The sequence below is a fragment of the Macaca thibetana genome, chromosome 13, assembly GCF_024542745.1.
Source record: "Macaca thibetana thibetana isolate TM-01 chromosome 13, ASM2454274v1, whole genome shotgun sequence".
NCBI classification, from domain to species: Eukaryota; Metazoa; Chordata; class Mammalia; order Primates; family Cercopithecidae; genus Macaca; species Macaca thibetana.
Genome location: NC_065590.1, coordinates 98742272 through 98770067, shown reverse-complemented (window position 1 = coordinate 98770067; position 27796 = coordinate 98742272).

Here is a 27796-nt window from a genome sequence, read left to right as displayed (position 1 = left end):
ACCAAACAGAAACTGAGGCTGACTTACATGCTAATGTTTTATTGAAAGATCCAATCCCCGGGCAGAAACAATGAGAGGAAAGGGAAGGACTGAAAGCAAGCACAAGGTCGGGGTGTAAACACGTGGTCGTTGCTTCCCAAGCCACCAAGAGATTTAAGGGTCCCTGGGCCATGTGGGGCTCCTAGAAACGGGCTGCACAGAGACTTGCCCTAGAGCAGCCTGCCCAGGGGGCCAGGGGAGGAAGTGGTCTGCCAGCTCCCTCATCTCCTGCCTCCTGTTAGTCACAATCACCCCACAGGCAGTGACACCCATACTTCCCAGGGGGTCATCTAGCTTCTCCAGGTAGCTAGAGGTGACACAGATCCCGCTCTGAGGCATTTCACCCTGGCTTGGGAGGGGCAGGGGTCAGAGACCCCACAGGCCTAGTGCAGCCTCAACCACCAGAGTGTGAGAGTGGCCATTCGGAGTCCGTCCTCGCCTCCCAGGGATCGGGGGTATAGGAGGGTAGCAGCCACCTGGGTGCTTCACAAGTAAGAGCTCAAGTCTCCTGGAGACAAGTGAGGCCCAGAGAACTCATGAACCCAAGGGGGCCTTAAAATTGTGCCTAAACAGGACCTGGAGTCCCTCTGAGAAGTTACGGGCCAGGCACAGGAGGCCATGCCAAGCTACAGTCCTGGGCTAACTCACAAGTCTAGGGGCTTGGAGGGGTTTCATCCAAGAATACGAGCTTCCTGGGCACCCAGAGCCATAGAGTCAGGCCAGCTAGGGCAGCTCACATGGCTGTCCCCACTCTTAAGACTGATGGACCAGAGCTCAGGCCGCCCCCAGGGCCGAGCAGGAACCATTTTGACCACCGGCCTGGGAAGGCCACTCTTCCCGAGGGCTGGTGTCAGGAAGAGGCTCCTGGACTCGGAATGAGAAGTTGCCAATTCATGACGCACCCGGCCTCCTGCTAGCTGCACACCCTTGGATGAGGCCTTGAACCTCTTCTCTGCAAAAGCAGTCCTAGCCGGGCCCTGCCAGCCTCTGGAGTCTCTGTCTCCTCACCTGTAAAATGGGGTAAGGGTCCAGGCTGGTCCAACTCCTGGGGCTACTGTGACGATCACAGGGTTTCGCCAATGGAAACCCTACTGCCCTGCCCTGCAGGACTGTCCTGCGTGCCCCTGCTGGTCCACCGGGCCCATCGGCCTGAGGTCAGAGCGAGGCATGGCCGCCCTAGCTCAGTGTCAGCCCAACCCTTCCTATCGGAGGGAAGCAGAGACTGCCCTGTGCAGCCCGCTTCCTGCCCCATGACGAGGGGCTTCCCCTTAAGATGATTTTGTTTGTCATAGCCTATAAGGGGAAGGGTATTCCCTGAACCAGCACAGCCCTTTGATGGGACCAGGGGGCCCCTGTCCTGGGTCCAGCACTCCCATCACGAAGAGAGGGACAGGAGAGTTGATGGGGCAGGGCGCGAGCCTTCCTAGAGAGACCTGACCCCACCCACGCCTTGTACCCAAGCCCCCAGAATTCCTAGCCCAGATGTCACCAAACCTACTTCCAGCGCCCAAGTCTGATCCCCTGGACATCCCAGAACCTGGGGAGGCCCAAGGTCCACCCCTGTGGGTGGAGCACCCTGGCAGGGAAGAATGAAGTTCAGGGAGGGAAGAGAGGAGATGTGAGGAGGGAGGAGAGGCCGAGGGCAGCCCAGGGAGGGAGGAGAGGAGATGTGAGAGGGGGAGGGGAAGCTGAGGGCAGCAGGGGCTGGAAGCAGCTTTCTCCAAGGCCTTCTGCTGGCCCGAAGTCTCAAGGAGTCTGAATTCCAAATTCGAACCTAGCCATCGAGGTCAAGGTAGTAGGAGAGAAACCATTTTACTCAACAATGTATAAGCAAAATGTGTCATTTTTTAAATATGAAGATCTTTACCACGTGGGCCCCATTTGAACGCCTGCTCTGGGGACCTGCACATGTTCAGGAGCTATGTCCTTTTACTCAGCCTCCTTCCAGCACCTTCCACCTTCTGCTGCCCCAAACCTCATAGCCCCAGGGTGCAGTATTCTCCTAAAACCTGGATACTCCCTTCTGGTCCACAGGCATCTGTTCTAAGGCAATCACCTTGCCTTGATCATGAAAGGAACGTCCTTTGAAAAGGCTGCCATCCAAAATATTCCCTGCTATCCATTCATTCACTTATTCATTCCTTTATTCAACAAGCGCTTGAGTATCTCCTTCTGTGCCAGGCCACACTGGAGATAGTGCAATGAACAACACCGGCAGGAGCCCCTGCCCTCATGAGCTTCTATCTTGGTGGACAAAGACTCACAGCAGCCGGTGAGCACATGAGATGAACAGAGCATCAGGAAGGGCCACCAGCACCCCGTGCCTGTGCACCCGCTGTGACTGCCCACAGCTGGGGACCTGGCCCACAGCACTTCACATGGTGGACAATGAAGCCCTGTGAGGCTCCCTGTGGCCCCTAACTCCTAAGTGACAAGGCTGGGATTCCCACTCAGATGGTGCTGAGGCCAAAGGTCTCAAAGGCTTTCTACCACCAGGTCCCTCCTGAGTCAGGACTAGCATTAATTACAAGAACAGTATCAATTAGCCCCTCTTGGCTCCAAACTATAATGGCTGCTTCCTCTGGTACAATATTAGGAGCAGGCACCAGATGAAAAAGCAAACGGATTGAACACCACCCACAGAGATAAACTGGCCTCATGATCAACGATGGTGGATTTTTTTTTTTCAACACAGATAAACAGGAAAGGAGTTTTGGTTTTGAAAATCAAACGATTTCCTTGCTGTAGCCGTATCTAGGTTGGGTATCGAAGAAAACAAAAATAATTCTGGGCACAGAAGGAAGATGGAATATTTCTGCACTCAACATTGGGCCAGTTTGGCTCATTCCCAGACATAAAGAATTCTGGTGTCCCTTTTTAAATAAAAATAAATAAAACAGTTCAACCCAGATGGGGGTGCCAGCAGATGTGACAGAGCCATGGAGAGTGGGTGGGTGGTGTGCAACACTTGGCCATTGCTGACAGCAGCCCTGTTGTGAAGCACACAGCTGGGAGGACGGCACAGGTGTGCTCACACAGCCGGCGTTCCCACAGGCCCGCCCACTGCCCTGATCTCGGGCCACGGCTGACCGCAGGAGCCTCCCAAAAGAGGAGGCAGTTGTGGGAGGGAGACTGCTGCCAAGCCAACGCCCCTGCAAGGGTCAGTCCCTGCTCTCTCTGCAAGGTCCCCCGCCCCCAGCAGCCCTGGCTCCCCTTCAATCCAAGACCCAGCTCCTAGACCTGAGGCCAGGCCACAGGCTCTGCTTCCTGGCTGCCTCCTGCTGCCTGAAAGCCTCACAAGCAACTTCATTCGATTAAAAAATACCAAAGGCTACTTAACAATAATTGAGTGTATATTTTGAAACAGCTAGAAGAGAGGATTTTGAATGTTCCCAACACACGGAAATGACAGATGTTTGAGGTGATGAATATGTTAATGACCCCGAATTGATCATTACCCATTGGATCCATGTATCAAAATATCACTCTGTACCCCTTAAATACATACAATTATTACATGTTGATTAAAGAAAATACCAAAGGCAGGACTAGGACAGGACAGGCTTCATGGGGGATTTCAGGAAGTTCCATGTTCAAATCCTGGCTTGGGTGAGTTACTTATGGGAGCCTCAAGTTACTTATGGGAGCTTAGAAGAATCTCAACCGTGCATGTAAATATCTCGGCGCGGCAGTAAGTAGTAGTAGTTCTTTATGATAATTTTAGCAGCAATACCAGGGAGTATTTCTGGAACAATTTAAAAAACATTAATGAAGGTGAAAACCTCTTTCATGATGTTAAAAGAAGTTTGTCTCACTCCGCAGGAATCTCACCTAACACAAAAGAAACCTTTTCCTGGCTTTTCAGGTTCTTTATGTTTGAGGGGTATAGAATTATTTTTCCAAGCACCTTTTGTTCTGTCAAACGGATAAAGAATTGATAGACACATGGAAAGTAGTGGTATTCTTGGGGTTATTTTTAATGGTAAATGTCATAATTTCTTAAACGAGACAAATATTTAAAAGACAACAAGTTGACAGTGTTGGATGCCCCTGATGTGGTTCATTTTGCATGACAGGTGACAACCCCTTTTCTTCTTTCAAATGCAAAGTTTCTAAAGCCAGATGGAGCCAGGGGGCCTTTAGCGCCCCTGAAACTGGGTATGTGTACTCCTTTCTCTACAAGAGTGTCCACAGCTCTTATTGGCATCTCAAAAAGGCTCGAAGCTACCCATGGGAGTCACCCTCTCTGGCACCAAAGGGGAATTAGACACCCGTTTGTTGAAGATCAACCAGACATCATCAGTTCTCCCTTTTGGGAACCACCAGTGAGCTCCAGGCATGTTCCTGTACCCCAGTTTCCACTTCTCCCTTCGCTTCCCCTGTCTGCGTACTTCACAGACTCAGGTGCATCTTACAGGGATCCTTTTTCTGAAAATAAACACTTGGACATAGCATAGTGCAAGGAGGCAGGGGAGTGTGGTGCCAGGAAGCAGCACAGTGAGCCCGCGGGTCAGGGAGCAGTGGGGCAGCACCTTCCCCACGGCCCCCACCTCCAAGCCCTGCTCTCCAAGGGACGCCCCCCGCAGCCACCTCTGTGCTGTAAGAGCACTTTCACTGGGACCAGGAGAGAGGCCAGTTTTGCTTTTCATGAACGTGACCATTGAGTTCTCCTGGTCACTTCCTGCAGGCCGTGGGGGCCCGACATGGGAGATTCAACAACTGGGAGGCTCTGCGGCCTCCACTCCACTGAGCAAGGCCAGGCCCAGGATTTTTCAAGCTCTCCCAGGAGGACTTTGAGTACCTGGTTCCCAGTGGCTTGAATCAAACTAGGTGATGCTTATACGGCTGAGGAAAAAAAAAAAAAAAAAAAAAAAAAAAAAAAGAGCTACTAGTTGGACAAATGCACATGTTAGAGTTTGACTTCAGTTCTGTAATGTACCTTGCTTTCTCCCCAACCATGGGGTGGCCTTGGGAGCACCCACCACAGGACCCAGGCAGGGACCATCTCCAGGCAGTGACCAGTGCCACCACCAGCAGCCATGAGACTGTGAACATGTTTATTTGTTCATCTGTTTATCTGATTCCTATAGAGCCAGCTGCTCTGGGTTTCTGAGAAGCCTCACTCTGCCGCTGTACTACCAGCTGTGTGGCCAGACCTAAGTTACAGCCTCTGCTGACCTTGATTTCCTCATCTCTAAAAGTGAGGAGAGTTCTGCATTCCTCAGAGGGTTGCTGTGAGGATGGAATGAAATAATTATGTAAAGCACATAACACCACACCTGGCAGGTAACAGGTATTCAATAAATACTATGAGTTGGATGGCATCCTGGCCCCAGCATCGGGGTAGAAAACATTCAGACATTGCTAGATGCCACTTGACCAAGGTTCACAGATTCAAAAGAAATAAGTGAGTGAGTGCTGAAATAAACAAAAAGAGTGGGGTGGGCGCTAGAGGAGCCGTCACAAGCACTCTAAGCGACAGTGCAAAGCTGGCTTGTTTGTGGCAATACGGTTGTCAGAAATGCCCCCAGACAGCTGGGGCTCTGGCTGGGAGACAGGCGGGCTGCCATGTGGCCCTGGAATCTGGGTAGCCCATAAATGATGCATCAAGCGCAGAGCTGGCCACAAACCACGGCGATGTAGGCCACGGGAACATCTGTGCAGACAGAGAGGCTCCGAGCAAAGTATGCCCCAGCTGTGCAGGCCTGCCCCTGTACCCCCAGACTCTTCGCCCCTACACACCCTCGCCCCTACACCCCCACACACCCCAACCCACCCCTGCAGGTGACCACTCACCCTAACTGTCCTATGGTGCACCCTCGAGCAAGTCCACCCCACGGTCCCCAGCTCTGGTTTACACAGCAAATGATATTTATTGCAACCTTTAGATATATAAAATGTTTTAAAGAAAATAGGCACAAGGGTTCCCAATGGCAGTACATGCTCTTTTCTCTACTATTAGGTGGGAGGATGGAAAGGAAAATCTTACCTCTGACTCCCAACACGGAGCCCTGTAGGAACGGCCCCCATCTAGTGACCCTAGCAAGTCCCCGGTGCCCGACTCAGGCCTGGCACACAGGGCCCCAGGCGAGGCTCTGGAGCAAGTGTTCTTACAGAGCCAGTGACCGTGGAGCCTGTGACCCTGCAGAGGGACCGGTGGGAGAAGTTGGGAATCGCCCCGTCCAACATTCTTGTTCCCTGGGCACCTTCCATCTTCTTGTCTCCACCCAATCTGTCTTGATGGAACTCTAATTTTTTCAGCAATTTTAATCTCAGAAATGAGCAGGGAAGGACTCCAGTATATGTGAGAGAGAAGGATTCTGAAAACAAGTAAATATCCAGGCCGTGGACACCCAGTGAATGTTTAATCCTGCAGGATGGCTGCACTGGCACTTGGTGACCCAGCAGGTGACCGGGATCTGCTGGTGATCTTGGTTCACTGGGTGATCTGTGGTCCTCCAGGTGCTCTGATCCGCCAGGTGGTCCTCCAGGTGCTCTGATCCGCCAGGTGGTCCTCCAGGTGCTCTGATCCGCCAGGTGGTCCTCCAGGTGCTCTGATCCAGGGCACTTTCTAGTTACAACTGTCAGCTTCAGAAGAACACAGTAGAATGGAATCTTGCTCTGCCACTGCAGCAGCCGCCCGACCCTACCCAAGTCCTTTAACCCCTGCAGCCTGGGTCTTCTCCTTTGTAAAATGGGGGAGACTGATCTCTATCTCACAGGGTTGCCGTGAGCATTAAACGAATTATTGTTGGTAAAGTGCCCATCAACGATAGGCTGGATAAACAAAATGTGGTACATCTACACCATGGAATACTTTGCAGCCACGAAAAGGAATGAGATCATGTCCTTCACAGGGACATGGATGGAGCTGGAAGCCATTACCCTCAGCAGACTAACACAGGAGCAGAAAACCAAACACTGCATGTTCTCACTCATAAGTGGAAGTTGAACAATGAGAACACATGGACACAGGGAGGGGAACGTCACACGCTGGGGGCCTGTCGGCAGGTAGGGTGGTGGGAGAGAGAGCATCAGGATAAATAGCTAATGCATGCTGGGCTTAATACCTAGGTGATGGGTTGATAGGTGCAGCAAACCACCATGGCACACATTTACCTATATAACAAACCTACACATCCTGCACATGTGTAGGATACACTTAAAAATTTAAGATACACTTAAAAATTTAGGATACACTTTAAAAATACACTTAAAAATTTAAATGTATTTTTTAAAAAGTGCCTTAGCAGGACTGCCACAGCAGAGTGCTCTGTGGTTTGCTATCTTTTAAATACTAGTTTTAAATTAAAATAAAATAAAATGTTTCTAAGACCATAAGTGCAAACTGCAGAAACCCTAAATGCAACTATTAGTATTATTATCATTATTTTCATGGGGATTGGAGAGGAGGGTAAATTATAACAATATAAATGATACGTTTATCAGACAAGACTCCTACCTGAGAAAGGATATTAAGAAAAGTAAAAACTAGCCCAAAGAACATATCTGTCTCTGCGCTCATTTCTTTTACATAACGACTTCGGAGAAAATGTTTTCATTCATCAAATGGTCAAACAAAAGTTAAAGCCCTGAAAATTATTTGGAAAATCCAGTGTAAACTAACAAAAGATGAGATTTCCCATGGGCTAATCCAATGGGAAGTTTCACTTGGTCCTGAATTTCCTCATAAAATTATTTAAAATGCTCTTTTGTTCCTATTCTCCTTTGCTACCAATTTAAAGGAAAGAAAAGGGGGTCATGCATTCAACAGAAGAATGAACCAGGCCGCAAAACAAGCGGAGGGTGAAAAGGGAAGTTTCCCGTTAGCGTATGTGGCCTCCGACACTGAGTGGTGAGAAGTGCACAGAACTCAGTCTAAGGGGCAATTATATTTTAGAGTCAAGAATGGGAACACTGTTTCAAAGAGGAGCAGAATTTAGAAAAGCAGTTAACCGTCTAAGGCTGCCAAACCCAAACTCTGTCCAAAGCCCTGGCCACAAGCAGAGCTGCCGGCAGCCAGGCTTGAGGCAGTTATCTGCTGGGAGTGTGGTCAGCGGTCAGCGTCCAGGGCTGCACGCTCACGGCTCTGCACACGGGACTGCTAACCCTAAGGCCACTGCCAGGAGCCTCAGGAACACCTGGCCTGCCCATGACGAGAAAAGCAGAAACAGCAGCTGCTGTCCTGCGTGTCACCAGCATCACCACCTCAACTGCTGTGCAGACACACCTGCCCAGAAACACCAAAAGCTTGTCCACCAGCGCTGTGCACAGCACGCTGTCCTGCAAAGTGGTCCAGCAACCATTCTCCTAACATGCAGAGCACAACATACGTGTCCAACCATCCAGATCGACTCGTAGTCAGTTTCTCAAAGGCAGGAAGAATGGGTTATCCATTGCTCGATGTTATCCCTCCCCGAAACATAGTCAAATAATTTGCATAAAGTAGACGCTCAGTTAGGGTTGGTGAAATAACTTAATAAATGAATGAGAGGAAAGAATCTTCATTCTACAGATCCAGTTCGGCTTAAACCTGATCCAACAGATAAGCAGTTCTCAAACTTTTTGGTCTTAGGATTCCTTTGCACTCCTAACAATTGAGAATTCCAAAGAGCTTTTGTTTATGAGGGCTATCAATGTTCACTGCACAAATAATTAAAACAGCCTACCCATTAAGTCACTAGGAATTGAGAGCTAAATGTTCAATGTTCAACCAAGCTTCCCGCAGGTAAAATGTATACAGAACGAAGCTGTATGGCAGTCACCAGGAGGTGCAGAGGAAACCCGGAACACCGTAGAGTACAGACCAACCACAGGTGCCAGGTGAAGGGTCTAGACACACGCCTGCGAACAAATCAGTACCCTGTCTAATGGTGATCACTTCTGAGAGCTGAGCAGTTCCAGCATAGGGAGTGGCACTGTGCTTGGCATTTTATGTACATCACCTTGAACGATTCTCCTAACACCGCAAGGATCCATACTACTTCTGCTTATCAGAAACTGTAAATGAGAGTCGATGAGATTCACTTAACTAGCATCAAACAGCTCCTAGAGGCTGGAGAGGGACTCCAGTGGGGTCATTCATATTTCCAAAATCCTTGCTGTCTCCACAGATCAAGCTGTTTTCCTAAAATAGATCATTTCTTTATTTCAGGTCCCCGGATCCCTGCCCCTGTTGTTCAGAAATGAACAATATGAGAATGTTCACAGCAGGCTACTCTTATAAATTCTTTCTTTGGTGGTTTGCCTTCTTGACAAAAAATTTGATTAAGGGTGAACAGAGAGTGGTCACTCAATGTTTTGAGAATCAGAAATTACATTTCTAAGATTTCAGAAGTGGTAGAGCTAATTTCTATTAATGTATATTCTTGAACAGGGCTGACCTTCCCAGGGGCTGGAATTGTTACTCATTCGCGTGTTCCCGGGGTCTGGTGTGGTCCTGGCTCACAGAGATGCTCAATATACATTTGTTGAATTGCCTATTAAGTATATGTATTATATGTAGAATATATTCATATATAGATAAATAGATTCTCTTTGATTAAAATTTATTTTTTTTCAAATTATATTAGAATAACACTCAAGGAAAACTATAATAATTGCTGTTAATCTGGTAAGGCCAATGGAAAAATTATAAAGTCATAATGAAATTTTCTTTTTCCTTTAGGCATTTTATTTGCATTTATTATTATTAACAGGTATCATATATTGAGCCCTTTTTTAAACATGTCAGTCCCATTTTAACTTATTTATGATGACATGTACTATATGTTACTTGTTTAGACCTTTCTTATAAATTAGTAAAGAAGCATAATTTAAGGATATATATGGATGAGCAATTCAGACAGAGGATGAAAAAGGGCAATCATTATCCTAGAATATAAAAAATTACAATTTCACCAAAATTTCTAAGACACGTTTTTCTGTAGAATGTTCCTCCAGAACTCCAGCCAGCTTCCACAAAAGCATGAGGTTCATCCACACACTGGGTACCAGACGCTGCCGATCAGAAAGCTGGATTGAGTAGAGGTGATGGGGTGAGGCTAGAGTGACTCTCTCATGAAAGAGAGGGGGACAGGGCAAAATAGAGCAATCTTGTCAACTTATAAATAAGTCCTTTATTCACAACCGTGAGCTAATGTGAACCAACATTAACCATGAGCAATTAAAAAAAAAAAAAAAAACACAGAAAATTCGGACTCCCAAATAACCATTCAACAAGCATTTTTCCAACACGTTCAAACCTAGAAATAAAATTAATTGGGCCTTTAAAAAAAGAAGCAGAAGAAAGAGATGAGTCAACCGAGCACTTCCTATCGCCAATCACTCAAGCCTGGCGTTGCTCTGAGCTGTGCTTTTCAATGTCATGCTTTTTGCTTGTTCTTTCTCCGATTCAGAGATTAGCCCAGCATATTATATGTATGTTTCCCACTTCCTGACCACACACTTTTATCTAAATTTCTTCAAGGTCTCACAATGAGACACCAGCAACTTCTATAAGAACTGATGTCTTTTTCTTAGCCAGCTCTTGTGTAATCATTTCTTGTTACAATTTCCGGAGGGCATAGGTGCCTTTGTTCATTCCACAAATGTTTATCCAACTTTTTTGTAGGTACCTAGGACCTGAGTTTGAGCAGGTGGAAAAGCGCCTTGCCTGCATGGAACTTGCATTCTAGTGTTAAGGGGCAGAAAATAACAGAGGTAATGAGTTAGACTGGAATTATACTACATAGTACAGCCTAGAACCAGAATGGGGAGAAGGTAACAGGCTGCATGACAAGTTTTGGAAGAATATTCCAGGAGGAATTGAAAATACAAGAATGCTTTGGGACAGGAATAAGCTAGGTACATGGAAAAACAAAACAAAACTGTAAGTCTAAAATGTCTGAAATACAATGACAAAAACATCCAAAATGAGATGAAGGAGAAAAAACAGGTAGAGGTCAGATCCCATAGAGATTTCTAGGTCATATTGAAGATATTGAAATTGATGCTAGGGGCAATAGAAGTTCATGGAGATATTTCAAGCAAAGTAGTCAGAAAGTGTGATTTATCTTTCAGAAAGTTTTGACAAATACTCTTAAATACACCATTCCAAATTCTAGCCCCAAGTTCTTCTTTAATGGCGTGAATGCCACACAGATTACATGGAGATAGAGTAGAGGTTATTAGGACATCTATGAGAAATTTCATTTTTAATAGATTTCTGATTCTATCAAAAAAAATAGCTCTAGGCTGATACTCGGCTTGGCATATATTAAAAATCTGTTTGGAAGCAAACTGTTTTTAAAGTACCTTTGGTTTTAATTAGTTTAGCATTTTAATTCTAAGAAAGGATGAGAAACCTTAATAAGAAGCATTTTCCATTTGGGTGTTTAAATCTGCACCATAATGTTATATTAAAATCGTTTCTGGTGTGTTAATTAATAATTATCTTAGGAATATTGCAAATGTGAAAGGCCACTGTGACTCACCGAGCTTCATTTGAGCTCATTCCATTTTAAAATTCTATTAATCCTTGTTACAAATGACAGGATCATTTAATTTCTTAAATGAGACATTTTTATTACACATCGGGTCTTTCATCTAAGTGAATTTTATTGGCTATGACAGGTCCTAAAACTCATTTTTATTTTTCAAAATGCATTTTGTCAAATATTTGGCCTCTAATGAATGAATGTTTAGACTCCAAATAAATCCGGCTGTCCTTCCCCAGTTCTCCTCCCAAGGATCTGAAGAGCACTCACTGTATACAGAGCTTGACCATGTAAGAACAGAATAGGCAGGTGTCAGTCAGGTCCATGGTACATCCATGAGCTTTGCAATCACAACCAAAGCAACCAAGTGGAAATGCACTTTTGTGCACATAAATGGCCTTTTACCATTTTTAATTTGCAGGCTATAAACAGCAGTATGATGGACAAGATAAAATCATCCAAAATGTTAAAAAGATAAATAATTTAATATTTATAGCAAGTTAGGATACATTGAAAGGCTATTGTTGGGGTTACAGAAAATCGATGTCCTCTGAAAGGTGACTGCCCCATTGAATCCTTCCTTTCCACAGTCATCGACACTGGTTTAAAAATATTCAAACATTTAAAATATTGTTCCTGAAGAGACTCTGTGGTGAGAGGCTGGAAGAGTTGCATTCACTTTTATGCTAAACCCACTCAACAATTTGGCATTTTCAACACTGCAAGGGAGCCAGAAGTCTGAGGGGTTCAAATAGTTTTCTCAACTCATAAATTTTATTATCACTAGTATTCTAATGATACTATTTATTAGTATCCACCTCTCTCGATTTCATATCTCTTCTACTTGCTAAAAAGTAATAGGAATAGGAGCCCCTTTGATGGAAAAAATGTTTTGTTATTGGGTGCTTTGTTTTTTATTTCTTTTTTTAACCTCTTTTTAAAAGTAAAGATCCTTTTTAAAGGTACAAATCCTTGCTGTAACCTGTGTGGTCATTTTGATAACCATGAAACAAGTGGGGAAAACTGAGTCTCCAAGAGATTAAGGTACTTGCCTCAGGTAACGCAGGATTCCCATGCAGATCTATCTGGAACTTTCCATGGGTGCCATGCTGCCTGCTCTGTTAAAGTTATTGTGACCTGAGGCAAATAGTGACCTTGAGTCACGAAGCACCCAAGACCACATATGAAGGCACAGAAAGCATCAGCATTTAGAGTTTCTAAGTCCCAAACAGTGAGTAAATCTCAGGAGAACTTCAGTGGGGGTGGCAAATTAAAGAAAGCCACACATTCTTTGACACTTCTCTCACGGAGAGATGAGTTCTATTTTCCCTCCACTTGGATCTGGGCTGACCAGGGGCCGCTCTGACAAACAGAGGATCATGAAAGTGACTCCAGGCTACGGCTGTCAGAAAAAAATACAGAACACCCAGCCCCATTTGAATTTCAGATAAATTACAATTTCTGCATGAGTATGTTCCATGCAATATTTGAGACACTCTTATACTAATAATTAGTGTTATTTATCTGGAATTCAAACTGAACTGGGCATTGTCTCATATTTGCTAAAGCTGGCAACCCTACTGTAGGCCAGTTCCAAGACTTGCCTTTAGGAGAACGTGAAGCTTTCACCTTGGCCCCTTGGAGCCCTGAGCTCTCATGTAAGGAGTCTCTATTGCCTTGCTGGAGAGACTGTGTGAAGAAAACTTGAAGGCACATGGAGGTAGGGAGGGTCCCATTGAGCCCAACCCTGCAGCCCACCCTGCCAAGACTCTAAGTATGGGAATGAAGCTGTCTGGGATGATTCAGACCAGCCCCCAGTGAACTCCACTGAGCAGTCCTGGTCCACACCAAGTGAAACAGAAGGATCATCAGTTATTCCCTTCCTGAAACCCTTATCCACAACATCATAAAGCATGATAAAATGGTTATTGGTCAGGCACGGTGGCTCAGGACTAATCCCAGCACTTTGGGAGGCTGAAACGGGTGGATCATGAGGTCAAGAGATCGAGACCATCCTGGCCAACATGGTGAAACCCCGTCTCTACTAAAACTATAAAGTATAGCTGGGTGTGGTGGGATGTGCCTGTGGTCCCAGCTACTGAGGAGACTGAGGCAGAAGAATGGTTTGAAACCTGGAGGTGGAGGTTTGATGAGCTGAGATCACGCCACTGCACTCCAGCCTGGCAACAGAGTGAGACTCCATCTCAAAAAATTTAAAGAATGGTTATTGTATTTAGTCACTACATTGTGGTGATATGGTTTGGCTATGTCCCCACCCAAATCTCATCTGGAATTGCAGTTCCCATAATCCTTGCGAGTCGTGGGAAGAACCCACGGGAGTTAATTGAATCATGGGGGCAGGATTTTCCCATGCTGCTCTTGTGATAGTGAATAAGTCTCTGAGATCTGACGGTGTTATAAAGGGCAGTTCTCCTGCACACACTGTCTTGCCTGCCACCATGTAAGATGTGCCTTTGCTCCTCCTTCACCTTCTGCCATGATTGTGAGGCCTCCCCAGCCATGTGGAACTGTGAGCCCATTAAACCTCTTTCCCTTGTAAATTACCCAGTCTAGAGTATGTCTTCATAGTAGAATGAGAACAGACTAATCCATGCGGGGGAGTTTACTATGCAGCAATAGATCACTGGAACAGAACTGAAAAAAGAAGAGGAGGAAAAGTGAAATCAAAGCTAAGGCCCATAACCATTGGAGGGTAACAAGAATCACAAAATGGCCTTGAGACATTGGAAAACAGACAACTTTTATTCCACATCGATTTTTAAATTAAAGTGTTGAATTTGTTGTAACTCAACCTTTACTTTGGCTTTTTGAGTGAAAGTTGATAACCTACAAATATAGTTTTTAAAATATGTCCTGAAACATAAAAATAACTCTAAGGAATATTTCTCAATCTTCACCTCAATAGGTCTTCCTTTTACTGCATGGTACTTTTTAAAGAATAATTTAGAATAGCTTGTTTATGAGATATCAGCAGCTGTTGATTCATTTGCTAATTAATGATTCAGGCAAAATCAGTGTATAATATCCAGTGATAACCAGTTTATAATTATGAGTTCCTTCCTTGTCATAAACCTTATAAATTACAGACAATTTCAGAATTTTCACTCATCATTAGCTGCCGAATAGACTCTTCGAATGATTCCATTCATTATTTCATGAATTACATGCAAGCAAGAGGCCTGGGCTTTTTCTTTGTTTTTCCTTCTTTATTATCTCCCAGGACCAGTCAAGGACCAATACCTGTGGATCCTGCCTCCTAAATCGCTTTCAAGGCCATGCCCTTCTCTTTATCCCCTCATGGTTTAGGACAATGATGACGATATTTTAACCAGTCGTCTTGCCACCATCATTGTTCCTGGGCCAGCTGAATGTTATCACCTTCAGATCCCGGGAACCTCTTTGAATTTTTTACCTTACTGGCAAAAGGGACTTCACAGCTGTGATTAAATAAAGGCTGTTGAGGTAGGGGGATTTTTCTGAATAATCTGGGTGTGCCTCGTGTAATCACAGGATTCATATAAGAGCGAGACAGCCGGTTACAGTCAGAGGGAGTGAGGGTGATGGGACAACAGAATGAGAGGCTGGAGTGATGTGCTCTGAAGACCGAGGAAGGGACCATGAGCCAATGAACACAGGAGGCCTCGAGGAAACAGAAAAATCGAGGAGACAGACTGTCTCCTGAAGCCTCTAGGAGAAACACAGCTCTGCCAACACTTCGATTTCTACTTCTGACCTCCAGACAGTAACAGAAGAAATATGGGCTGTTTTAAGCCACCAAGCTGGTGGTAATTTATTACAGCAGCAATGGGAAACTAATCCACTCCCTGATTAGTTCTTCACACCAGCAGGTCTCTTTAAGACATACATATGTTCATATCACCCCCTGGCATAAAACTTTTTATAAAGACTTCCAATTTATATTGGAATAAAGTCAGAATTCCTTAACATGGCCTGCAGGAGCTATTCCAGCCTAACCTCTGCCCTCGTTTGTTTTCATTCACCCCCTTGCTTGCTAAACTCTAAGCAAAGTGGCCTTCCTTCTGTTCGTCAAACAGTCCAGTTCTTCCTGCCTCAAGGCCTGGGACGGAGACCAGAACTTGTCACAAACCTCATCTGTTTTCTTCCTGGTGCCATAGAGAGGCTCCACTTCCAGTATCCCTTGAAGTTAACTAGAACCATGTGACTCTTTGGTCCATAGACCAGATAGAAGACTGATCTCTACCCCTGCTGACCCAGGCCCCTGCAATTCACCCTGCCACCCTCTACTTCCCTCTGACAGCTGAATGCACAGGACATGGGGGTTCGGAGGTTGGTAGAGTCACATTACCATGTGGCTGAACGAATTTCACTTTGGCAGTGATGTGAACAGTGGTGGATTGGGATAGAAAGACTGGAGGTAGAGGGACCAGTTAGGAAACCACCGGTAAAAATAACAATAATAAATGTATATTTTTATATTGTTAATATTTGTTATATCCTAAGTATAATATATACCAAGCACTGCACTAAGAATCGAATTCCATTAAAACTCATTTACTCTTCATAACAACCATAGGGGCAAGATGATATAATTATGCCTGTTTTTACAGATATTAAAACTGAAACAGAGAAGTTAAGTAACTTCCCAAGATCACACAGCCAGTGAGCAATGGAGTGACAATTTGAATCCAGACAGTCTGATGCCAATTCCAATGCTTTTAACTACTACTTTATACTGGGGTTGCTGTTACTTTCAAGGACAGTGACAGCAGAGAAAGAGAAATCCCAATGTAGGGGAAAAAATGTCAGACATGACACAAAGTGTTTAACACAGTGAAAACAGAGGAGGTGTGTTATTCTGGCTCTTTCCAGAGTTTAATTTAGTCTCACACAAAATCCCCTGGATACCAGACTCCCTTTTTTAATAGAAACCAAGCCTTGGAATATCTTTAGATCAAGTAACATTCCCACCATTAAGGTGTCCTCAAACCTGTGCCTGGTTACTTCTGCCCTTTCACTCCACATCTCTCACAACCTCTAGACAAGGAGAGGCCAAGAGAATATTGCAGGGAACTAAACAGAGATCACAATCAAAGGTAAATATGAGGACAGTGCTTCTTTCCTCATTGGAGGAAGTTGGAGTGAGTACTAGGGATTACTCCAAACAATTGTAACTCTCCTGGGCGCTTGTTACCTTTGCCCTTCCAGTCCTAATCTCGGTGGTAGGTATTTATAAACGATGCCTGTATTAGTTCATTTTCATACTGCTATAAAGAACTGCCTGAGACTGGGTAATTTATAAAGGAAACAGGTTTAATTGACTCACAGTTCTGCATGGCTGGGGAGGCCTCAGGAAAATTACAGTCATGGCGGAAAGGAAAGCAAGGCACCTGCACAAGGCAGCAGGAAGAAGTGACTGGCGAAGCAGGGAAGAGCCCCTTATAAAACCATCAGATCTCGTGAGAACTCACTCACTATCACAAGAACGGCATGGGGGAAATTCCAGCCCCATGATCAATTACCTCCACCTGGTCTCTCCCTTGACACTTGGAGATTATGGTACTTAAAATTCAAGATGAGATCTGGGTGGGGACACAAAGCCTAACCATATCAGTGCCCAATCCAGATGCTCCTGATTAGGGAGTGACATTAATAGAAGGCCCCTCCATAGTCCTGGATTCATAAAGAGCTCTCTGCACTTAGGTCCCCTATTGATTTGATCACATGACTTTTTTTTTTCTTCAAACAACAAATCTAGGCCTGCATGCAGGCTTGCTTCAATTAGAGGCCAGCACTGTGATAACTGTAATTTTTTCCTTTGGTATGCATGAGTGTTCCTATGGGAACATAATTTAGCTGGACATATTAAATCATGTCATCGGTAGTCACAAGCCAAATGAATTATTGATCAACGGCTGTGAAATCAAAGTGCATCTGCAGAATTACATTTGGAAGCAGGGATTCATTTACAGTAAACTTGACTCTGGAAGCGCTCCATCTGACTGAGTGCAGGCTGGAGTGATCTTTCCATGGCTTTACTTCTTATCCTCTAAGTATCTGTATTGTGCCTCTGAAAGGGCCTCGCTGACTCTGAAGTAAATACAAATGCTGCCGTGATTATCATTTCAGGTGATTGTCTTCTATTTATGAATAGAAATAGAAAAGTGGATTTTCCAGCCTGTATATTACCTCCTACCCAAAATGACACCACCACTACCAATATTCCTCAGCAGCCATTGAGGGACGCTGTGGCAGGCACTGCCCTCCACTCACGGGGCTCCCTTGCTGGCCTTCCTTGCTGGGATTGTTCTTCCCACATACAGCCACATGGCTAGTTCCCTCGCCTCTTACGTGTCATGCTGTTTAATCGTCTCCACAATTAGTATCCCCACTGGACAAACAAGGAAACAGGCAGGGTTAAAGAACTCTCCCAGAATTGCACAGCTAGCAAGCAGGAGAGGTAAGATTCAAACCCAGGCAGTGTAAGTCCAGATCAGATGTGCTGCGTGTCTGCCCATGGGAGACAGGAAAGAAGAACGTGGGCAGCAGGTGTTTGGGGAGTCTGCCTGGCTAGTATCTGAACAGATTGTGGAATGTAGGGCGGGGGGTGATTTCATCTGCATACCCCTCCTCCCCATCTCCCATAGGCACTTTTCAAATTTGCACACAGGTCACGTGGGTCTTCTGAAAATACAGATTTTGACTCCCTTGGAACAGGGTAGGCCAGAGGTTTTGCATTGCCAACAAACTCAGGTAGTGCTGATGCTGCCGGCCCGTGGCCAGGTCTGGAAGGCTGGGTCAGAGGGAGGAAGGTTGAGTGAGGAGGCTGGTGCATCTGTCAGGGTCCTGGTGGACCAAGATGGCACATCCAAGGGCTATTGAAGAACTTATTGAATAGACTGTTTCCAGAGGGGCGAGCAGGTTAAGGGAACCAACAGGGTGATTTAAAGACCCAGGAACTAGCAGCAGGATGCTGCTACCCAGGTCTGAAAGTGGATGAGGAGGAGGGTCTGGCCATGGGAGAGGGGCCATCAAGGGAATCATCTCCAAGGGAACCATCTGGTGCCTGCGCCTCTGCTAAAGAGGTGACCTCCCCGCGGTGGCTCACACCTGTAATCCCAGCACTTTGGGAGGCCGAGGCGGGTGGATCATGAGGTCAAGAGATCGAGACCATCCTGGGCAACATGGTGAAACCCTGTCTCTGTTAAAAATACAAAAAATTAGTCGGGCATGGTGGCAGGCACCTGTAATCCCAGCTACTTGGGAGGCTGAGGCAGGAGAATCACTTGAACCCGGGAGGCGGAGGTTTCAGTGAACCGAGAACGCACCATTGTACTCCAGGCTGGGCAAAAAGAAAAAACTCTGTCTCACAAAGAAAAAGAGGTGCCCTCCCAGTGGTTGGTTTGTGTGGTCTCCTGCATATGGTGTTCAGCTACACCTTGGCCTCCTGAGCAAGGAAAGCCATGCCTCCTCTGGGCACCCTGTAACCATAGTCTCAAGGATCCCATGCCTCCAGTAACCTCCATGCTCTCCCACATGGAGCCACAAGAACCTGAGACTTCTTCTACACCTTCTAATGGACTCAGAAAACTGGAATGGGGTGAGGGTGACCCGCATCTTTCCTCCAGGCATATAACACTGTGGTCTCAGCTTGCCTCCTGCCTTCAGAAATCTCTGGACCCAAAATAGACAACAGCCTCTATGGCAGAGCACATCCTCCGACTGCAGGGAACCTGTGTGAAGCTCTCCTAAAGACTCCCCCAGATTCCATTTTGACAGCAGCACAAAGACGGGCCCCAGGACTTCTGGAGCTCAGCAAGTGTCCAGAGGGAGAAGGCTGCCAGGCTCCTCATGCTGCAGACACTTCCATGGACCCTAATAATTCCCCTGGAGTCCTGCCCTTGACTTCAAGGAAAGAGACACCACCCTCTACTGTGGGACTCCCGCACCACCACAGACTCCATGCACCCAAGAACGCCAGCCACCTGACTTCGTAGGGATGGCAGTGGCAGGATGGTGGCTGGTGTTTATAAGGCCTATGGAAGGTGTCCAACATTAATTTCTAACGCTCTCTTTAGAATATGAGAACACTTAACACATTTTGTTGTCAACTATGGGTCTTAGTTGCACAAGAAAAGCTTCATGCATCATCTTACTACAAATGAAACCAGAACATACCCGTAGATGGACTTGTTAACAATGCTGGTAAAAGTGTGGTTAGGAGAGGTGGCTGCACCTTCTCAGAGAAATGAGCTTTGGCTTTGGGTTTTATTGCAATTCTCACCTTTACTGCAACTGTAACTGAGTCTCGTTACAGATCCTGTGCATTTACTCTTCCCAAGGGCCTTGTGTGTGACGGATACTCAAATAGTTTTTGATGTTTGTAATGCAACCCCATGTTCTTTGACAGATGGATTTTAAGCACGTGATTAGAGGTCATAGCTGCAAAACCAGCTGGCACCAGAGGTCCTTCCTCCTCCATCTGAAGCAGCATTTCCTCAGAGAGTCCATGGAGTCTGGGAGAAGTGGACAAGAAAGAGTTGAAGGAAAGGGGATCCCCACAACGTCAGCTACACCGGCCAAATAAACAGAGGCCACGGGAGGGGTGACAGATGTTGCTGTCAAAACACATCATCATGAGCATTGTGACACTAAGCCGACAGTGTGTCTAGTAATAAGATTGACATATGAGGTCCAAGTCATACAATCTGGGAGGTTTTGTTCTAAATGATCAAAATACGTGCAATTTCTGCCAGGACCTCACCTCTCCATATAATGTTGGAAGGCATCTGATTCCGACTATCCTGGCCACTCCTAATGGGTTTTTCTTCAAACAAATTGTATGGTCTTCAGGTTCCAAGAAGCATGATGTCCACTTTGTAAGTCCTTCCTTGTTGGTTACCCACATTCCTACGCACTGCAACCTATGTCCCAGGGGCATGTGGTGGTCGTGGAAAGTCTGCTTTTTCATGATATCTGTTCAGCTGAGCATTCTCTTTGAGGAGTAAGATCCAATTTCAGTCTGGATTGCTAATGGTATTATAATAACCATAATACCTAACAATTATGATGTGTTTACTGCATGCCAGGCTCTGCTTCAAGAACACTGCATGCGTTACTTCACTTAACCCTCCAACAATCATATGACACATGTGCAGATTAGGAAACTGAGGCAGGAAGCTGGATAGAATACAGTGACCAGTGACAGGGCGAATCATTGAGACAGTGAAAAAAATAGAGATGAGGACTTGATGCACCTGCTTTCTACTCCAAATTTCCAAGGGTGATCCTTTATGTTTTCCCTCTCTGCTGACTGGTAGATGATAAATAACACTGTATTTGCAAGAGGAATCCTTCAGGTATCCATGCACCGTTCACTTTCATGCTGTGAGTCTAACTGCAAGACTCCTTTAGGGAACATCACCCAACAGCATAAACCTCATAGTGATGCAAAACAAATAAGTCACATTTGTGATAACCAAAAATTGCTGTGCATAGTAAAGCGTGACTTTAATAAGCTTTAAATGGTGCAATTGCATAATTTACAATGGATATACTCTAATAGCACCATTTCTATAGCTCACACCCTGGCAATTTTTTTTTTTGTTTTTTTTTTTTTGTTTTTTTTTTGAGACGGAGTCTCGCACTGCCGCCCAGGCCGGAGTGCAGTGGCACAATCTCGGCTCACTGCAAGCTCCGCCTCCTGGGTTCACGCCATTCTCCTGCCTCAGCCTCCCGAGTAGCTGGGACTACAGGCATCCGCCACTATGCCTGGCTAATTTTTTTATATTTTTAGTAGAGACAGGGTTTCAAAGCCAATTTCTATTGGAAAAATAATTTTCTCTTTTGCAAGTGGTCTCTAAATGAGAAAAGGCATTTGTATCAATTACTCGACCCAGGACACATAGTGTTGATCTACAAAATGAATTTTAGAAGGGAAAGGGATGAGAAGAGAGAGAGAGAATGATTTTAAGTAAATTGTATGCCAGGCCTGCCAAAAGAGTATCTGGGTCCCAGCAAGAAGAGAATCTAGTTCCTCCAAAGCAGCTCACACCTCACGATCTCTTTCCATTGCCACTTGTTCAATTTCACCTAACACCTAGTCCCACTGTACTCATGTACATTATTTACCTATTGAGGCAAAGCCTACAATAGTGGAAATGGACACAAAAGTGTTGCTTAGAAAAAGGAACGTCATTTGAACAGCTGTAGACTGCATGTTATTTATCAGGATATTCGACCAAGCCAAAGGAAAAAGCAGCCACTGTGCACAGGGAGTTACAGCCCTGTTTGGCCCAGCCATGACACAAATGGAGTGACAGAGTGAGCTGGGAGAAGAGAGCAAAAACATCCTCCCAGGTTCTCCTGGACAGAAAGCGGGACTTCTCCATCCCCTCTATAAGCATAATTCGTGTGCTTTTCAAGCTCATTTCAAAACAAAGGAATCCTTGAAATCAAATTCCAAACAGTCTGAAAAAAGAAGATACTGACAGTTATGAGAACCAGAAATGGTTATTTCTAGGCAGGTTCTGATTTTTTAGTTACTTGTTTTCATCTGTTCCGCACTATGCCATGCATATTACACATCTTACTGGAAAAAAAATGCATTGACTCTGAGGCCACACATCAATAAATCAATTCCTGCTGGACAAGACACAGACAAATGAGTGTTGCAGAATGGGAGGAGCAGATGCCCAAAAGGGCTCGTGACCTAGCCCCACTCCTTCCTCCACAAATTCTGTGACTTTCACCCTCTCACCAAAGCCCGTTGAGCCTTGTTTTCAATTTTAAAACAGCATTATTTTAGTATCTTATCTGTCTGTGTCAGGCCTGATTTTTCTACTTGAAATTGTATCAACTGAGTTCATGGTGCAAAAGGATTCTGCATTTTGTAAATCTGTCTTTAAAAGCCTCCCTTGCACACAAGGTACCCGTCAGAGCCTCCTGTGGTTAGCTGGGGCTTTTTGACTGTTTGAGCAAATAGAATGGGTAGAAACGGGCCAGGCGCAGTGGCTCACGCCTGTAATCCCAGCACTTTGGGAGGCCAATGCGGGTGGATTATCTGAGGTCGGGCATTTAAGACCAGCCTGACCAACAGGGTGAAACCCCATCTCTGCTAAAAATACAAAAAATAGCCAAGTGTGGTGGCACACGCCTGTAATCCCAGCTGAGGAAGGAGAATGAATCATTTGAACCTGGAAGGCGGAGGTTGCAGTGAGCCAAGATCACTCCATTGCACTCCAGCCTAGGCAATAGGGTGAGACTCCATCTCAAAAAAGAAAAAAGAAAAAAAAAAAAAAAAAAAAAGAATGGGCAGAAATGCATTCTGCATGTGAGAAAGACATGAATTTTTTTAGGGCTGAGAGGGTGGATTGAATTGTGACCCCACCCCCATAAATCTTTGCCATTCGTGGACATGGGGGCTGAAGGACTCTCTTTGTTTGTTTGGGCTGCTGGAACAGAATCCCAGAGACTGAGCAATGAAGGAAAAACAGAAATTCATTCCTCACTTCTGGGGCCTGGGAAGTCGAAGATCAAGGTGCCAGCATATGGCGAGGGCCTTCTTGCTGTGTCCTCACGTGGCAGAAGGCAGAGGGTGAGAGAAAACAAACTCCCCGCATCAAGTCCCCTTGTAAAGGGACCTGATCCAACCATCTACAATAGAGCAACCTCACGGCCTAGTCACCTCTCACAGGTCCACCTCTTAACACCATCACATTAGCAGCACCTGAATTTCGGAGGAGGCACATTCAGACCATAACAAGGATCCACACAGTGAAGGCACCAGAGATGAAGACGGGATGGGGGAGAAAGCACCAAAAGAAAGCGGAGTTCACAGACTGAAGCCAGCACTTACGAAGAAGTCTGAGTTTTGAGGCAACCCAGGGAAAAGCAGAGTAGATGATATTCCACAGTGGGAATAAGGAAGACGTGGTGAAAATGGGCACTAGGCTAAAAATGCCTTCCTGCCATCACAACAGCCTAAATTGGGGCTGGGACACCATCTCGAGGTCCTGCTGTTCACAGACAAATCCTCCCAGGTAGTAACAGCCCATTGACAAAGCATCTTCTTTTCCCTATCAGAAAGCAGCCCCCACAGGGAACGGGGATAAGGGAAATGATGGGAGACCCAGAAGTCTTCAGCACATCCTAAAATGCCAGGGCACGAATCCTTTCACCAAATTCTCAAAAAGATCCGTCATTCTACACTACTCAGCCATAATACGGAACAAAATAACGGCCTTGGCAGCAACTTGGATGGAGCTGGAAGCCATTATTCTAAGTGAAGTAACTCAGGAATGGAAAACCAAATATCGTATGTTCTTACTTATAAGTGGGAGCTAAGCTATGAGGATGCAAAGGCATAAGAATGATATAATGGACACTGGGGACTCAGGGGAAGGGTGGGAGAGGCATGAGGGATAAAAGACTACTTATCGGGTACAGTGTAAACTGCTCAGAAATTACCACTAAAAAACTTATCCCTGTAACCAAAAACCACTTGTACCCAAAAAACTACTGAATTTTAAAAAATAATAACTACATGTGAAAAAAATAACTATCCTAACAATTCTCAAATAAGATGCCCTGCACCCAGCATATCATTGATTCTCACAGAATTCCCTTAACTAGGTAAATTCATCCAAAAGTATTGATGGTTATACAAACACCTACCTAGTAACAGTCCTGGGTTGAATTGTCTGGAGACTAGAAGGAGGTGGAATCTCCAGGATTCATAGTTGAGAATGGACACCATTCCTGGACAGACCGGGGAAGGCCTAAGCTGTAAGGAGATGCGTAAGCATGAGTAGGCACCGTGGTGATGTGGCCAGGAACTCACTGTAGGGACAGAGAGGCAGTCCAGTCTGCTGGTCACAGCACATGGTAGATGGTCAGTGAGGGCACCATCTCTATGTGTGACAGGCCCTAGGAAGGGAGCTCTGCAGAGCATCGGTCAGCAGATTGCAGGGTTCCTGTGACCACACCTTGGGTGGGAGGCGCACAACACCACCAGGGAAGATCAACAGAGGAGAAGGTGCTGGGAGACCTGGGATGCTGGTAGATCACAAGGCAAGGACTTAAGGACAGAAATCGGCAATTTAAAAAAAAAAAATCAAGGGCTAGGATTGGGGCTCAGTGACAAGGCAGAATTCCAGAAAGGCAAACTGAGCAGCCCTACTGTAAACTCAGCTCCAGAACATGGAGCCCCAGAAAATCTAGCTTGCAGGCCTCTGCCCACAGCCAGGCAGGCCCTGGGGACAGGGAACAGACAGTTGGGCCAGCAGGAAGAAAAAGGTGGCTTCTGGTTCTGAGAAATAAGAGATTTCAGGGTCTTGGAAATAAGCCCAGGCCTGAGAGACAAAACCAACAGCTTTAGGCTTATTTTTTTCTATATACTAAAATAACAGTAATGTTGTTTAGAAAATTAGATAATAAACAAAAACACAAAGAAGAAAGCTAACCCATATTGATTCTCCTAAGTGATATCCATCATTAACACCCTGATATATAAACTTTCAGATTGTTCCTACACACACACACACATATATATACACACACATATACATTTGTGGGTTTTACATATATCAATATGCAAATTTTATCCAAAAAATGTATTTATATGAACTGGCTGTTTCATGACCAGCTTTTTAAACTTAGCAATATATAATGCATATTTTCCCATTTCCATAAATATAGATCACTATTCATTATTTTGCATAACTGGTATAGTATTTATTTTATACATGTAGCATAATGTGCTTTACAAATCCCCCAACGCTAAACATTACTTTCCACCTTTTTGAATTCATAAATGGTACGGCAGGAAACACCCTGTATGTTATTTCCTTAGTCTAAGTTTGTGAAAGTGAAATCATCAGATCTAAGCCCATTTTTAGTTGTTACATATTGCCAAACTGACTCCATGTAGCAGCTTGCACGCTCATGAATATTTATGTGAGAGGTCCAGGATCCTGTCACCACCATCCTTAACACCTCAAGGGCATCTATCGCTTGGAATGTCACTTGTTTAGGTCATTCAGAAGGAGTCTCAGGTCACTCGTAGCTCCCTTCCCCCCAGGTAAGATCTCAGTATGACACTTGGAACTCACCAGAGCACAGACCCCAAGAACCTTGTAAATCACATCTTCTTGGGAAAATGTATGTGTCTTCACTCATTTTTATTTCCATATTAAAATTTTTTCTTGGTAATTTTTAATATTCTATTTGAATATGGCTTCTGTTTCTCACAATTCAGATCAATGGGCCACCAAACGAATCTAATAACATAACAAAAAATTGCCTTACAAGAAACATTTAATATCACCCTCATTATTTGATTCCATTTAAGCAGTATTAATAGTCCTAGCCTTGTGCAAGCAGAGGCACTGAGTCATGGTGATGAGAAGCCACATGCTACATTGCATTTGGATTAGAGCTGCTGTGCGCATTGCACATAGACTGAACCATCCAACAGATAAGCACAATTATGGGGAGAGTGCACATAGCTTCTTCTTACAGCAATACCTAACTAGAATTTTAGAGAAGAGAAGAAGATACCTGGGGGAGAAAGAAAGACTACAAGTCTATTAGACTTTGAAAAAAGGTACTTCATAAAGTCTCGAAGATTGTGTGTTAGTAATAGAAATGTTTTTGTCACAAATGTGACATTGGGTAAGAATTGGGAAAGACAGGAACAGACGAATACAGAATGAATGATGAAACACACCAGGAAGTCTTTGAGTTCCCTTAATCCATGGAGAGCTCTGGTCTGCAGGAAGCTTACACAAAGCTGAAGAAAAGAGAAAAGGAAGGGAAGGGAAGGAGAGGGGAGGGAAGGGAAGGGGAGGGGAGGGGAGGGGAGGGAAAGGAGGGGGGGGGGGAAAGGAGGGGAGGGGAGCGGAGGGAAAAAGGAAAGAAAAAGGGTAAAGGGAAAGAAAAAAGGTAAAAGGAAAGGAAAGAGGAAAGGGAAGGGAGGGAAGAGGAGAGAAGAGGAGAGAAGGGGAAAGGAGGGGAGGGGAGGGGAGAGGAGGGAAGGAAAAAAGAAAGAAAAAAGGAAAGGAAAGGAGGGAGCAAGCAGGATGTATCTAAAATAATACATTCAGGAAAAATAATCTAAGCCAGGATTTCATAGGGGCCAGTGACATAATAATAGATAGGTATTCTGGGGAAAGTTCTTTGGATAAATAATTGAAGGAAACATCTCATTTTCAACATCTCCCCCTCTTTCTAGAATATTCCCAAAGCACATTATCATTTTTAAAGCCTATAAGAAGTCCTTTGATTAGGAAAATCATCTTTAATTGTGTTTATCCCACAACTATGTAAAAACCCATTTATAAATGAGTACCTAGCATGGTCTCACAGAATATCAATGTTTCATGAACTATAAGTTAATCTAAAAGGCACATCTGCAACTATGGCTGCCAGAACTGTTGTTTATAACCTGTGGTGTGATAGTAAACTGGCTCACCATTAAAAAGGAAAGAAAAAACAAAACAAAACCTGATTTGAAGTGTTTGCCAATTCCCATGGTATAAATACTCCTACTGTGACTGATTTGAAGGAAGGTTGTTTAACAACCAAGGAAGGTTTTAAGGAATAAAAGCCCAGAGTGCTCTGCCCTTCTGTACAGCAAACCAAACTATTAAACATAACCATAAATGTAAGCAAAAAGCATTTATCAACCTTTACAGAGTTGATGATCCATACTTCTTAGGAAAAAAGATGAGATTAAAGTTTTGTGAAATGGTAAATGAATTAATTTCCCCATGATATGCCTCGTTTTTTTCCTGGTGAATATGTCTACATAAAGAGATTAGAGAACTAGAAGAAAGGCAACAAAATAATAAAGATTAGAGGAGCTTCTGTGTGAAAATAGAGTCTGGAATAGTGAAAACTGAAGCTGAACTGATTGAGGCCTGCAAAGGCACTAAACGGTACATGAAAAGGGAGAATATTTTTTTAAAATACCATTTGTGTATCAATTCTGTGTGTTTGGTGGTGATTATACAAACAGCCTTCAGGGAAGGCTTCTGGCTGTGGGATGTTTTTAGGTATAAGTAGGAGTTTTACAGATACACAGAGGAAAGAAGAGCATTTGAGGCACAGAGAACCCACGAACATCCCAAAAGTGTGAAAGAGCCTGGTACTCATTTATTTCAAAATAAATTAAAAAATACACCCTCACATTAAACTAATGACATAACATATTGAACTGATAGCCTTCAGTCAGCCACCTCGGGCTGGGCAAAAACCAAAGTTGGTGCCACCAAACCCCT